Source organism: Phyllostomus discolor, chromosome 1 (assembly GCF_004126475.2).
Source record: "Phyllostomus discolor isolate MPI-MPIP mPhyDis1 chromosome 1, mPhyDis1.pri.v3, whole genome shotgun sequence".
NCBI classification, from domain to species: Eukaryota; Metazoa; Chordata; class Mammalia; order Chiroptera; family Phyllostomidae; genus Phyllostomus; species Phyllostomus discolor.
In genome coordinates this window covers 194,591,182-194,603,452 of record NC_040903.2, presented here as the reverse complement: position 1 = coordinate 194,603,452, position 12,271 = coordinate 194,591,182, and the positions used below count along the sequence as shown (strand labels likewise).

The 12,271-nt window shown below is 44.8% G+C and overlaps 1 protein-coding gene across 10 annotated transcripts in view; it reads right to left on the bottom strand.

Annotated features, from left to right (window-relative positions):
* Positions 1 to 11,737, bottom strand: part of RGS6 (regulator of G protein signaling 6) — a 499,587-nt gene extending 487,850 nt beyond the window's left edge. For 3 of the 10 annotated variants that reach the window (XM_028507617.2, XM_036011761.1, XM_036011764.1), the window contains exon 1: positions 10,619 to 11,165. The gene's annotated coding sequence lies outside the window, so the exon portion shown is untranslated. Of the gene's footprint in view, positions 1 to 10,238; positions 10,397 to 10,618; positions 11,170 to 11,328 lie in introns of those variants that run through there. The other 7 variants (XM_036011751.1, XM_036011757.1, XM_036011726.1 and 4 more) reach the window with 6 other exon arrangements.
* Positions 11,738 to 12,271: the final 534 nt, after the last annotated feature.

Below are 12,271 nucleotides of genomic sequence, written 5' to 3'. Positions count from 1 at the left end.
TTTCCACTGCCCAGCAAATAAAACTCAAAGTCCTTCAGTCAGTTTAGAAGATGGACACAGTTACCACTTATTTTTTGCTATGAAATTTGCTCCATTGGTAGGGAACGATGGGATTGTGAACTATCCCGGACAGAATATGCTGTGTCACTGGATACACTAATCGGATCAAGGTAGATATCTGACTCTAATCAGGACTAATCAGGGTCCTTCTCAGAGACTGAGATAAGGACACTGTAATAAAAAAACATCCCATCCCTGTGTTGAAAGGATGTAACAGTGGAGATATTAATGACCATATACTGTTTCTCTAGTGTTAGTTAAGGGGGAAGTCAAGATGATGAGGTATCAAGTAAGAGTGCTGAGATATCATTTAAGTCCCTGGATCCAGCCATGCTTGAATTCCCAGATACATGTGTCAGATAAATTCCTTTCTGCTTGAGTTGGTTTGAATTTTGCTTTAGTTCAGTTTTTTAATCCATATACAAGAAAGCCCTGAATCACCACCACTACCACCACCACCACCACCATCATCATCACCATTTATGTGACACTTAAGTCCCTCAGTAAACTGACCCTAATTTGCATTTCTCGTCTTGTCAATCACTGTTCATTTTCACATAACTAACAACATAACCAATCTCAACCCCAGGAAACTCTCCCCCACCATGAATTCCCAGTAAGCAAAGCAACTTAAACCAACCTACTTCCAAATACACTTTTGAGAGCCCACTGGATGCTCTGATTAAGGAAAAGTAGAAAATATAAGAAACTGGGGATTAAACAGATTGTTTAAATGCAGGAGAGGGTTGCAAGGTAAATAGGAGGGAAGGACAGTGGTTGTTGCAGAGATGCTTTTGAAAACTAAAGAAAGCCAAAGAAATGAAAATCTGGAATCTATAAGAACTTTGATGTGAAGCTAAATACCTTGTGCTTACTGTGAGATGCCTGAGAACTTCCTCATCAGTCACGCCAAGAAAGTTATACAAAGTATATCCCAAGATTTGTCCACCTCACCCTTGAGCCATAGGAAAAGCCAGGCATTGGTGGTCAACCTCTCCATCTGAACGTCTAAAAGGCATTCATTGAACGTTTGGGCATGGGAATTGTGCACTGACTGTAATATAACCAAACCACCAAAAGTATTTCACTGCAGGGGAGTGATATCCTGAAAAACAGTAAGAAGTAACTAGAATTCATTGTGGCACATCCTCTATTATCAACATAAGGTGAGGTAAATGCCACTCATAATCAATTTTGTTTTCTCATTTTTTTCTTTCAGTAAACATTTATTAAACAGGTTTGCTTGCAACATACATTTCGCCTATCCCTGTTTGCCCCTTAGTTTTAAGTTCATCCACAGGCTTCTCCTGCCTGAAAGGTTTCTAAGGACCTAACTCTCAGTAGGAGGTATTAAAAATTCTTCCTATCTCCGTCCTATTACTTACACTAAAGTGCTTCAAGCACACTCTTGCCACTGAAACCATTGGCCCTCCAGTGTTCAACTCATCCATTCAACCTCTTCCTCGAAGTCTCTCAGTGGGAAGCAACCCCTCCCTCATTCCATCCCTATGTGCCTGTCTTACCACGTTCTGCTTCTCCATCTTTTCCCCCTACATAATTTTAAACTTCTTGACAACAGCCATGTCTGATTATTGTTATCAAGAGAAGTTCTTTGGACTTACTACCAATGTGGATGAGCAGAGTGGGGAGCAGGGAAGAGCATGGAGATCTCAGACCAACAGGTGACCTGGGGTAGGAACCCCCAGCACTCTCCCCACAACCCCCAGACTAAGAGTTGACTAATCAGAGATTTTCAGGAACACTCTCTCTTTCAGTGATGCCTTCAAAGCAGTCGCAGTTCCTCAGCCCTCTTCTGCACCAGGGGAGAATGGAGATCAGCGGCGTGAAGCTTCTTTGTCTAATGTCACATGCCCCTAGGGGCTAGGGGCAGAAACTAGCAGCCAAGCCCTTAAACTACCTGCCATTCTGAAAGTTAAAGTGCCTTCTCCTAAAGAAATATAAAATACAATAAATATGCTTATTCTTTGTGAATGTGTACTTTTGGTTTTGACCAGCTGCTGAATCAGTCTTTGTTTTAGGACACATGGCCTGCAAAATATTAAAATGGCATCATCCTCCTTGGTTTGAAATCTGTACACAGTAGCATTTACATAGCAGCTTAAGAGAAAAATACACTGGGCATTTTTTAAAGTTGTTGTCTTTCTTTCAGAAGTCACAAACAGGGAGGAAAAAAACCCAGCCAGTTCAAACACATGTTTGATTTGGATTGGGCAGTAGAGAGCTACACAACACTTCTCTAATTGGAATTAGTTGCTAATGATTTCAAATACATGCCAACAACAGGGGAGCAGCACATACTCTTTGTTTTAACCCAGCCCTCACCCAGCCCTGACGCTGCCCAACCCTGGGGCCCAGTGCCTGATGCCACTCAGCAGCACAGGGGTGGCTGTCAGGCTTTCAGAGAAGAACGAAAATGTCTCTATACAAAATGGGCCAGAGGGTCTCATGTTTCAAAAACTTGGTTCTTACTCTGAAAGCAAGCAATAATTGGTTTAACAACCAATTATCATCAATACCTCTCACCTGAAAAGCTTGCTGTCCTTCCTCTCTTCACCCATGCAATTTCTATCTCCCAGAGCCTGTCTCTTCCAGATCTGATTATACAATGTTCTCTCTCTGAATTGAACTGTATTTACTCTCTTTGTCATCTATTTGCTATCTAATCTGACTTACAAAATTCCACATATCCCTTTCCACTTAATATCCTTGATTGTTAATATCTGTTTGTTTCTATCAGTTCCAGGACAACTGAAATGATTTTCTCGAGGGTAGGGTTTCTGTCTATTTGCCACCTTGTGGTACATCGGAGACACTTGGGACTTGTGGTCAGATAAGAGCTGAATTTAAATCTTGGTTTCTCTACTCAATAGCTAACATCAGGCAAGTGCTGAACATCTGCTTCAGCTTTGGTATCTTCATCTGTAAAGTAGGAGTAAAACCACCTAATTCTTCTTAAAAGGCTCTGATTTGCAAAAAGCTTTTTAAGTGCTGTTATTTCATAAGATTGGTCCATTGCTATAGGACAGATCCAGTTTTGTAGCCTGGGCGACTTTTTGTTCAGGAAACCATTTTTTCCTCAAGCATTTACTATGTGTGTGGCTTTGTGTTGGGACAGGATAAAATTATGGTTAAAAAAATAGAACAGACCACAGCACCAAGAGAAAGACAAGCATTAATGTATAACTAATTACGAAACAGGATTTGAGGTGGATCTAGCAAGGCAAAATCAGGCACACAAGAATGGGGGTTAAAACCATCTGTACTTTGCATTCACACTTGTACCAGTCCCTGCACCCATGCTTGTACCTGTCTGCGTACTTGCACGCAGACTAGTCCATACATACAGCGACACCAGAAGCAGTCTGTGTGTCTGCACAAATACTAGTCCACCCTTCCACCCATTTCCACCCCCATTGCCGCCACTCTGAAAGTCAGTAACTCAGCAAACAGTTATCCTCTCCTACCCTGTGCCTTGGCTGTTAGAGATACCAAGGGTACAGAAAAAAATAGCACAGGGCCTTGTTCTGGGTGGGGGCCACCGTCTGTCTGGCACGAGAGATACCAAGGGCGCAGCAGTCCCCATGCTTCACTTCGCTTCCTTCCAGGGACTGATGGCCTTGAGGCTCCAGGGAACCCACGCGTCTTCTGCTGCCACTGATGAAGGCCTTCCCCACTCCACCCTCTCCACCTAGTGTCTGAGTGAGTCGCTTCCTACAAGCCTCCTCAAATCCAATGTTACAACTGTGAAGCAGAGACAGAAAAAATGGGGAGAACCATTACCCTGAAATCCTTATTTCCCAACAGACTCCTTTTGGAGGAAGTCATTCAGAGGATGTGACTGTCTGTTAACTCAAGAGTGGGATCCCGGCACCTGGCAGCTCCTCACCTCCCCCGATCTTAGAGTGAGCGTTCTGCCCACTCTTTCCACAGTGGGAGCCATTTTCAAGAACACAGCTTTGACACAATATGGTGTTGTTGAGACCACCTGGTCAGTGTATATGACTGAACCCCATTAAGGCCCCTATATAAACTTTAAAATAAAACTTTTTGACAATCTAGCGACTGGGGTGCCCGGCCCTGGTGAGCACCTAAGGCTCTGCCCCCCACCGTAACAAGAGCAACCAGACCGGAAAAAAAAAAAAAAAAAAGGAGAGACAGGGGGAAAAAATATGTTTTCAACAGAGCAGATCAGTCCCCCAGGACTCATCCTTTTGAGCGACCAAGAATTAGCCAATCTATCAGATGTGCAGTTCAAAACACTGGTGATCAGAAAGCTCACGGAACTGGTGGATTTTGGACGAAATTTAGATGAAAGAATGCAGATTACCATAAAACAGATGCAGGAAGACATGCGGAGGAGAGCCAATAGTGAAAGGAAGGAATATGAGTCTCAAAACAATACAGTGGACCAGAAGGAAGATAGAATCAACCAAGCAGGAAAGCATGATGAAATAAGAATTCAAAAAATTGAGTAAAAGATTAAGAGCATCCAAAACACCTTTAAATGTTCCAATATCCGAATTATAGGGGTACCAGAATAGGAAGGGGAAAAGCAACAGATTGAGCATGTATTTGAACAAATAATAAAGGAGAACTTCCCCAATCTGGCAAAGGGAACAGTCTTCCAAGAAATCCAAGAAGCTCAGAGAGCCCCAAAGAAGTTGGACCCAAGAAGAAACACACCAAGGCACATCATAATTACATTAGCCAAGGTAAAAATGAAGGAGAGAATCCTAGAAGCAGCAAGAGGTAACGGGACAGTAACCTACAAAGGAGTTCCCATCAGACTGTCAGCTGATTTCTCCAAAGAGACCTTACAGGCAAGAAGGGGCTGGAAAGAAATATTCCAAGTCATGAAAGACAAGGACCTACATCCCAGATTGCTCTATCCAGCAAAGCTCTCATTTAGAATGGAAGGGCAGATAAAGTGCTTCTCAGATAAGGTCAAGTTAAAGGAGTTCATCATCACCAAGCCCTTATTTTATGAAATGCTAAAGGGACTTTTCTAAGAAAAGAAGATAAAGAAAAGACATGTATAGTAAAAGGACAGCAAACTCACAAATATTAACAACCACACCTAAAGCAAAACCAAAAGAAACTAAGTAAACAATTAGAACAGGAACAGAACCACAGAAATAGAGGGCACATGGAGGGTTAGCAGCAGGGGGGTGGGAAGGAGAGAGGGGGAAAAGGTATAGAGAATAAGTAGCATAGAATGTAGGTTGAAAATAGACAGGGGGAGGGCAAGAATAGTACAGGAAATGTAGAAACTAAAGAACTCATAAGTATGACACATGGACATGAACTAAAGGGGGAAATGTGGGTGGGAGGGGGGTACAGGGTAGAGGGGAGAGAAGGGGGGAAATGGGACAACTGTAATAGCATAATCAATAAAATATATTTAAAAAATAAAATAAAATAAAATAAAACTTTTTAATCTTCTACCAAGGACATGCTCATTAATTTTAGAGAAAGAGAGAAACATCAATCGGTTGCCTCTAGCATGGACCCCAACCAGGGACCTGGACTGCAACCTCGGTATCTCTGTATAAACTTTTAAGATTCAAGGGGGCAGGAGAGGAAATCTACTCTTACAGTCGCTCAAGCCTCATAGGTTCCCTTACTTATTACACCTGCCACCTACCAATCTGGAGCTATCTTTGCCCTCTGTGTATGGGAGCTGGGTTCAGATTTCACCAAGGGAATTCCTGAGGTTGCAAACCAACATCTGATTATTAATATTACTAGAAAAATAGTGTAGTGTGCCAGGCCCTTCTTCTCGAGTTACTATGCCTCCTCTGCCCTGTACACTACATGGTGTATACCATTTTCTCCTCATAGCCACATACACTCAAGGAATATATTTTATTCCCATTTACGGAGGAGGAAATTGAGGTTCAGAAACACAACAGGTTCACAAGGCCTGCTGTGCTACTTGAAGAGCTATTGATCACAGTTCTCTGTCACGGCTTGGGGCTGGCCTTGTCTCAGTGCAACACAGGCGCCTTGAGTATTTCCGAGGGGCCGTCACCACTGGTTCACGTTCACACAGGACACTTACCTCAGAAGGCTTTGTTTAACATGTACTCCCCCTGGGCAAGAAAGCAGCATCTTGGGTAGGACAGACACTAGTGAATAACGGAACTTCAAGATGGCTTTTCCTCTGATGGTTTTACCTAAGTGTTTAGAGAATCCAAGACAGCTAGTCTCCACCACAACTCATTGGAGTAGCCTCCATTACAGGAGCAGCTGCTTGGCTTGAACTCAAATGCAGGGCCCAGGAGAAGTAACGCCACTGAGTGTGGTTGGCAGGGTATGTGAATATGTCTCACACGAGATGGACAGCAATGTGAACATTTCACCTAAAATGTCATATGATGTGCTTGAGTGGGATATTGTTATGTCACAGAATTACATGCTTATAATTTTGTAATAAAAGATGTTTGTGTAATAAAAAGGGCGTTATTTGTGCCAGATTCTGTATTTACACATTTTTTAAGGTTGCTGTAGATAAAAATGGCTGCACCCTATGTGTCCAACACCTAAGTAGAAAGGAAGGGTTAATTTTCTAGACACAAAGTAGCCACACAAGGGTGACAAAGGAGGGGTATTTCAGCTTCCTAGACTCCCCTAGCTGTAAAATGTACCCCTCAATGCCCTCTCTTAACTTTCTCATAGAATGGAAGGCAAAGAAAGAGGCAGACCGCTCCAGATTGGTAGGTGGCAGGCGTAAGAAGGGAACATAAGAGACCTGAGCGACCACCTATCTCACCTACAACCCTACATACCTATCATAGAACAGTTGTGGTGCCCTGATGGGCACTGCTCTGCCTTTTGTTTGTGTGTGTAGGGGTGGGTAGGGGTGGGTAGGGGTGGGTAGGGGGGTGGCGTCTGGACTCCTGCTTTCTTTAGCTGCTGCTTTGGTAATGAGAGTAATTAATAGCAAATTTCCTCCCTCTCCCTTTACTGGAATGTAGAGGTGGCAGAAAATGAACTGCCTCAGGGAGGCGACAGTGAAGCGCTGGTAAGCTTTGTGGCTTGTCGCATCTCAAGCAGGTGCTCTGAGCCGTTATTTAATGCAACTCATTAGGCCTAATGTTCACTTTAACCACCAAGTTGCAGGCGTTTTTGCTTTTCTTGGAGTTTGAAGAACTTCATTTCATGACTGATCACTACCCTCATCACAGACCTCATAGTTCCAAATGCTGGGTGATTATCTCTCCCTTCTCTTGACCACTTCGGAAAACTTTTCCCCCAGAGAGAAAAACTAATACTGATTCAACAAATGCTTACTGTGTGCCACCTGGCAGGTAGGTACGTCACTGGGCGTGGAAGAGGGAGATGCAAGGAAAATGAAACGGTGTCCGGCCCCCAAGGGGCTTACTCCGTAGTTCTCTGTGTGGCCCCCAGAGCAGCAGGGTCAGCGTCACCGGGGACTGGTCAGAAATGTCAGTGGTCAGGCCCCACTCCAGACCAACTGAGCAGAAACTCTCGGGGTGACCCCCCCCAGCCATCTGTGTTCAAGCAAAAATTATCCTCAACAAACATGAAAACAACAAATACTGTGCTAGCTTATTGAGCTAAATCTGAAACTGTCACTTGTCCTTTGAGGAAACAGAGGCCCAGAGGTCAAAGGCCACGTGAGTTGGTGAAGGGATTGAAACCCAAACTAAGGCCTCCTGCCCAGAATGGCCAATGTTCCATTTCTTTCCTGATGCTTTAATCCCTGAATCTTAAGGGGAGTCCCAAGGATGACTGACTCAAGGTGCAAATCTTGCTTTTCAAAGAAAACAGATAAACAGAGAAACTACTCTCTTTGAAAATAAGGATCATTAACAAAAATGAAAACCTGGTCTAGCAGAAATCTTCGAAACCTTTAACGCATATCCAAATTCCATTTACAGATCTGAAATTCGGGGGTGGGCTCAAGGGAGGGGCAAAAATCCAATGAACAGTGTGATCAGAATAAAGTCTGGAAGAAGATATAATATGCAAAAACAGTGGTTCACCATCTGTGGGGGAATTACAAGTAATCCTTTTTTCTTCATAGTTTTCTGACCATTTTCCAATGCTTATATATTACCTTGGTAATAAAGAAAAAAAGTAAAACTGGTGTTTTTTTAACTGTTACATCCATATAACTGAACATGAAGGTTTATTTTGTAATTCTATTTCTCTCCATACAGCAGGACAGTGTGTAGTAATTATTTATATCATGCCATATGTTACAATGAAGATGAAATTTGGTAAATATATTCCTTCCAGCTGGCACTAAAAATGAAGAGGTTAAATGCTTTCCTAGGTTCAAAGCATTATGAATTAAGACAAGATAACTGTGAGGCTAAAGGGAAACTCATCCCGGCACTGAGATCTCGGAGGGCATCTCTCTTGAAGAGTGTTGATGTGACACAGAGCTCCTTACTCACATCTCCCTGACACTTAACCCCTGGCACAAAACAGAATGTTCGGCAGTTCCTGGCAAAGCCCAAGAAGTCCAGGGGATAAAATACAGGGGAGATTACCGGAGAAATAAGAAACAGAATGATCCTACTTTCACATAAAATTCTGTCCCTGTGGACCATCAGACATCCAAAATTACTGGCAAATTTTGTTCTCCTAAATATCCTTTTAGAAGGTAACTTCACTTATTGATCGTAGCACACTGCATACAAATGTGGAATCATCATGCTGGACACCTGAAACCAATAGAAAATTGAATGTCAACTGTACTGCAATTAAAACATGTTTTTTTGTGTGTGAAATTTCATTTCACAAGAATGTTTGTTTAAAATATATCTATGCTGGCTATCTTATTCCACAAATCATTCATAAATAAATAAATAACTGTCTCATTTAAAGAGACATTTCTGCAATAAAAGCACTGTTGTAATGAATGTTTCACTTGAAAAGTAAAATTTGCTGCTTGTGGAAAGGCTAGCATTGTTTTACTGAAACTCTCAGGGATATATCGGTGAATGTTAATTTAAGTTTTTTGAAGGAGACAGAGAAGTTAAGAACCAATGTAATGAATATAAAAAAGGAAATACCGGCAGCTACCTACATTATTAAAATATCTCACAGTAGCTGACATTTCTAGAATTTACCAACACTTTCGAGAAAGGACAAGTTATTAGGCGGGGGAATATATATGTATACCACACTGTTTACATATTTACACAACAATTTAGCTTGACAACAGTATCCGAGAAGTCAGAAGAAAAATCTTAGTTTTCTCTGTTGGGCATGCAAGCTCTTGCTGATAAAGGTGTATCTCCAAAGAGTGTCACATTCCCCTCTGTCCTCAACTCACTTTGAGGTAGTCCCATGCATTGCAAAATTAATAAATTAATAAGAAGAATAAGTAGCATGAACAATATACAACTCACAGAAAGTTGCTCACCAACTCCCCAGTGCCCACTCCATATGAAGGCCCATCTGCCTATGAAAATGAACCTGTAAAAGCCTTGTTGAACCTGCTAAGCTAACTCTAACTGCTACCTTTCGGTCCACCAAGTCTTGACAACACACGCACTTGTAGCTCAGCCTCACACTCCGTTTGGACATGTACAAGCCCAGTCCTCATTCTTCCACTTGTCATCCCCCTCTGGCAAGAAAAAAAGTCCCAACGTCAGGCTTTACCGAATCCTGCGTATTTAGCAGTTTTACTTAGGGGCTGCTAAAAGGTATTGATTAGAAATTACCTGCAGATCCAGTTCCTAAGCACTAGTTAATGCCAAGGGATCAGTTCCAAGTCAACAGTAAGATCCAAAATATCTTCATTTTGTAGCAAGGAAATGCCACTCCTCTTAATGAGAGAGAGAGAGAAATAATATGCCTCCCTACTTCATCATATTAAAAAATACAGCAGCGTTCATTCTGAACAAAATTAAATTTTCTGGGTCACTTTTCCTATCTCTCTGGGCCACTTTCTACGCAGCAGCTCGGCAGTGACTGTAAAGGGGTTCAGGCCACCAGCTTAGTTGTCATCCGCTCGGGAGCGAGCTCCTCGGTTCCCCTTCCTGCCGCAGTTTTCCCCCCAAACCAGACCGGGGCACCCACCCCTACGACTCGTTTTCTCTTCCTCCAAACCACAGATGGGCGAGCTTCTTCAGCGGAAAAGTTAATTCCAGTCTGCTTTTGAAGTAAAGCTGCCCTACCTGGGATCCCCAAATCACGGAAAGCCTGGAAGTCTCTAAAGGCACGTACCCGCCGCACGCGGGTCCCAGGCGGTGAGCGCTTCGCCCCTCGCAGCCCGGGGACGCGGTTTCTGTGCAGACCTGCACCACCCATCCCACACAAGTCCACCGCCAGCTCGCCTTCCCACTTACGTAAGATCGTGCCTCTACAGTCCCAAACCACACACACACACACACACACGCCCGACACCTGTCACGCATCCGAAACCGACCAGCATCTACACCCAGGCGATGAGATGGCATCGACACAGAGGAATTGGGGGGTGGGGTGGGGGCAAGCCGTTTTAAAGCACCTTTCCCCCCACTAGTTTCTCGCCCATTGTTGTCACAACTACAATTACCTTAGCAACCAAAGAATTGCCTCGACTCCCCCCTCCGGCTTCCGAATTTGTCCTAAAGCCAATCTTGCACCAGGTTCATGGTAAAGCTAGAGAAGCCCAGAAAACGGGGATCCGCAGCCTCTTTAGGGGCGAAGGGGACGTCTGGGTCAGTCTCTTCGCTGCTCTCCAACGTCTCGCCTCGTCTTTGCGAGTTTCAGGGGTGGCGAGTGCGGGGGCTCAGCGAGCGGAGAGCGAAGCCCCGGGCCGGCGAGGAGGCGCGGCGGGTCGCATGGTGCCGGGGCGCGGGACGCTCGGCTGTCTCCGGCGCGCTCGGGGCTGGCCCCGCTCTCTGCGCTCCCCGGCGCTCCCTCGCGCTCGCCCCTCGCCCGCCTCTCCCCGCCCGGAACCGGCGGGGTCCGCGGAAGTCGGTCTGCCCCCTCGGCGCCCGCCCGCTCCCGCAGCTGTGGGAAGCCGGCGCCCGGGCGGAGCTCTCGCCGCGGAGTAGGGCCGGGCTCAGGAGCTGCCCCAACTCGCGAAGCGCTCCGCTCCGCCGCTTGGAGCCGCTGCAGCGGCGCCCGCTGTCGGGTGTGGCGTGGAGCTGCAGCCGCGCGCACCTAGGCGCCGGCACCTGCGCGGGGACCTGGAGGCTCCGGCGGGGCGGGGCGGGGAGGGGCCGGGCGGGGCCGATGCACCTGAGCGCGCCCCCGAGACCGCGCGGCCTCCTGGCTCACCTGTTTCCTGCGCCGCAGCAGGTGCAGGCGGCGGTGTGCCCCTAGAAACAGAAAACCTCGAAATTTCTGATACTTTAGCTGCCGCCGAGAAAACTGGCAGATTGGCTCCGCGCTGCGAAGGTCCTTCCGTCAATTCCAAGAACTGGGTGCGTGCGTCTGGAAACTTCACTGGCGTCAGGTTTGTCTTAGGGATGCCAGGTTCGGAGTGGTTTACACGATAGCCTTTGAATCTCGCTGACGTGTGTGGCTGGCGCCCTCTAAATTAAAACGGGCCACCGCAGTCGTCAGGGACATTGTTACTAACCTCGTCATTTTTATTGATTCAACATTCACACCGCAAGCTGTATTTGGAGCATTTTGTGATTATTCTTATTATTCTTATACACCACAAAAGAACTTCCGAGAAAAATTAGCTCTGCAGGTATTCTTGGGAAAAGTTGACAGAAAATAAGAAAGGGTAACTTGGATTGATGACATTCTTTAATGTGGGAGCTTTGTAATTTGACGTTTAGTTAAAGATCCAAGAAGTTAAAATAAGATTGTTGGTGCCAACTGGTAAACACAAGATTGGTGTGCAATATAAATGTTATCAATATCAAGAATAAATTGAAGATTTATTCTTGAATTATATTGGGAGGGGGGCTCTTGAAATAAAATTACCTAATGGTTTCTAAGGATGGGAGACTTGGACTGTTCTCATCCATGCGGGTCCAGAAGTTGAAATTTAAGGCCTCCTTTCCTACGTATACCCCTCTTCCCTCCATTCTATATTGATTAATGAATGTATTGGTTATTTCATCCAATAGACAGTAATTAGTACCTGCCCTGTGTTAGACCCTCTGCCAAACACCCAAAATGGATGAAGAGTAAATCTTAAATGTTATCCCCATGTACACTACTGGTAATTATGTGAGGGGATGAACTGTTGTTAACTAACCTTATT